This window comes from Pseudorasbora parva, chromosome 8, assembly GCF_024679245.1.
Source record: "Pseudorasbora parva isolate DD20220531a chromosome 8, ASM2467924v1, whole genome shotgun sequence".
Classification (NCBI taxonomy): domain Eukaryota; kingdom Metazoa; phylum Chordata; class Actinopteri; order Cypriniformes; family Gobionidae; genus Pseudorasbora; species Pseudorasbora parva.
This window is the reverse complement of record NC_090179.1, coordinates 13,487,401-13,490,811: the sequence shown is the minus strand read 5'-3', so window position 1 is coordinate 13,490,811 and position 3,411 is coordinate 13,487,401. Positions and strand designations below refer to the sequence as shown.

Sequence of the window (3,411 nt, the reverse complement as noted above, 5' to 3'; positions counted from 1 at the left end):
AAGTCCGGAGCGGAGTCCAGGAGACATGGTCACGGGACACAGCTGGGCTTTTGCTGGGGACACGGGAGAGATCGGGGTAAGGAAGATGCCCATCGTATTTGAGAAATTCTGGCAGATTGGGTTCCAGTCTTCTGTCACAGTTGTGTGTAGTGCAGCAGAGATGAGGAGATCCAGGACTTCCAAAGAGATAGGCTTTTATTTTAAGAAACATTAAACGGCACACCAAACACTAATCAGACATAAGACTGGAACAAGGAGTGACTACACAAGAGGAACTTAAATAGCAAACAGAAACAAGATAATTAACTAGACACAGCAGAACTAAACTAGACTAACAAGGGAAACCATGGTGACAAACAAGTGGCAGGAAACAGAGACAAAAGAACATGTGACAAGCTCAAAAAACCCAACAGAAACAGACTGACATGTGACACTTTTATGGAAGCAATTAAACATACTTTTACTTGACAAATGGTGGCAAAATATGCGTTTATATCATTATGATCTGCGAAAGATTGTACCATATAAAGTCTAGTTTTATTCTGACTTTTATACAATTACTTGCATTATTATCATTGTTGTATACCCCCTTTTCATGAATGCAACAAGACCTGTTTTCTGGCAAAACAATAGGGTAAGTACATCACAAAGCACATTAATACATACACCATCTAGCCCTCATTCAGGAGGCATAGAAACTCCCAAAATTAAATTGGGCTCTGAAGTTAAATTTGTTTCTGCAAAACAAAAAATAAATAAGTGAATCCAAGGATACGTTTAGTGCTGCAAGCAGGATGGTTATCTCCTTCAGGATGTAGAACACATAAACTGCTAAACAGTCATGCGAAAGGCAGTTGATGATGATAGGGGATCACCAGATGATAAGGAACAAAGCACACGCAGAAAATAACTATTAGCACTAGCATGTTGTGCTTAGACTTTCTGAATCTTTGACTACTGATTGTGTTCTGTGTAGAGATTTGAACTTGTCTTAGCTTTTGAAGAGTCTTCAGGTATAGAAGAATCAGAGATACCAGGACAAAAAAAACAAAAACCAAAATGGTCACACAATGGATGATTTTGTAGGCCAAACTGAGCTGGAGACTTACCCAGGATTCGCACGTAAATTCATCAAGCTTTTGACCCCAGGAGTTCTGAAAAAAGAGGATCAAGTAGATGTAAGATGTGATTAATGAGGAGAGCCAAGTAGCTGCAGAAATGTAGTGGGCAGTACGAACCGTCTGCAGAGCACAAGTCTCCAGTGGCCGGACAATCTTCAGGTACCTGAAAAAAAGTATAACAAGCACTATCAATAGCACTTTACAGTTAACTGTATTAATTTACATGTAATCATGTACAAATACTGTATAATTTCCTTATCATTCATTCAATATATCTGTTTGTGAGATCTGAGTTATGGTCAAAATAACTTTCCCAAAAGAAAGAATAGATTCTGAACTGCCTGTAACAAGTAGTTCGTAATCCCAGTCTTATTTCCTGCACAAACCTTCATAAGTTTGTAACAAATTAGCATTATGCCAGCCTAGGTCTTTACTGACTGCAAAAAAAATGTTTACTTTGACCTGCCCTTAAAAACTAGTTTTAGTTGGAGGCCTGGAAGAATTTTTTGTGTTTGTGTTGTTGAAATGACAAGACACTATTTTCTGCAAAAGCAAATCCACTTCTTCACTTGCTCTTCCAAAGAATGATGACTCTTGATATGGTAAAACCGATGTCTTGTTTCCGATATTTGTATCACTGTGTATCAAGTGCTGAGGAAGATACAGAGCTGAAATTCAGATATAGTAATGGGAGTTTTGTTTCCGTCACATGCTGTGAGTGGTATATTACAATAGACTGGGCCATCTGACCAATCAGAGCAGAGTAGACCAATCACAACAGACTAAGCCATCTGACCAATCAATCACAAAAAGCTCTGCCATCTGATCAATCAGAGCAATGCAGGCTCTCGAAAAAAGGAGGGGTTTAGAGAAACAGAATCCTTTATCAAACTGTCTCAGACAGTGTGAGAAAATAGGTGTTGCAAAAATGTATATTATACCAAAGAAAAGTAGTATTTGTTTTTTTACCTTGGATGCATGTAAACCTAAGGAGCCTTTAAAATAGCTTAAATGCGACACTTAAACCCCTTGAATAGACTTTATTGTAGGCTTTGAATTAATAACAATAATGATCTCCTATCTGGTTCATTCTCAGGAACTGAAACCATTTTAGTCCCCATGACTTACTATACTGATAAAACCAAATATCCAAATGTGTGTTGTTACGAACATTTTCGCGGTGGTTACCTAGCAGGTTACTTTGGCCTTAAAAGTATTACACATTGCAAATTTTTTGTGTCTTCTTCACTCACAGTGGAGAACTTCCAAGCCAAGTGTATGTGTCTGTGAGTGTGAGCATGGCTGTGACGTTATCGCCTGCACCACTGGCAACAAAACTGACTGGCTCAGAATTGGAAAGACAGACTATAGTTGATCATGCAGAAAAACGGCTGATTCCGGTACCTGGCCAGTTGATCGGTACATTTCTATTCCTGAGTGTGTACTTGGATTGTGAGGACTTGGGATGCTTTTTAGGACAGCAATTTAAAATATGTTTTGCTCAATTAGCAAGAGTTTAGCTCCACTACAGGCTTTTTTGTTTTGTTTTTTGAGCCAGTCACCTAAGCTGTAACTGCAATGTGACTAATTATAACTCACTTGATTAATAACTTTGCAGCAAGAACATTACATCATTACAAATTATGATGTTCCTGGAAAAGATGGCAAATTTCTGAGAAATTATGAAATTAAGCACAAGGAATATACCTGTTTACAGCAATAATGTCCATGAAGAAAATGCTTGCATACATGTTTATATACAAGGCTGCTCCTCCAAAGCTGCAGGAAATATTAAGCATTATCTCTGAACTGCTGGCATAGGAACCAATGCGCAAAGATAAACTAAGGCAAAGGAAGAAGTCAGATGCAGCCAAGTTTTTCATGTAGACCATGATGCTGGACTGTATACGCTGATTAGTGCAGAAATACACACGCATCGTGATGCAATTCAGCGCCAGACTGACAATAAACACAAGTGAATATGTAAATAAGAACACAGGATGAGCTGGGACTTCACACCGAACTTGTGTTGAATTAGTTGTATTTGGTTTCATGCTATCATTAGTAGAAGTTTTGAAGATGGTTGTAGGCAATGGAGGCTCCATCTAGATAAGCAAGAAAAACATACATTTGTATTATTATTATTTATTTTTTTGAACACGTCTCACTCACACTGTCTTTGAAAAAATACCACAGTATGTTAGTCTAACCCAACCATCTAATACCTGTCAAAACAACTGTCACAAATGATTGCTGTAGTAAAGAGCACAAAGACAAATAAATCAGGAAG

At 38.0% G+C, this 3,411-nt stretch overlaps 1 pseudogene; it reads right to left on the bottom strand.

Annotated features, from left to right (window-relative positions):
- Nucleotides 1-682: 682 nt before the first annotated feature.
- Nucleotides 683-3,058, bottom strand: LOC137085210 (P2Y purinoceptor 14-like; annotated as a pseudogene).
- Nucleotides 3,059-3,411: the final 353 nt, after the last annotated feature.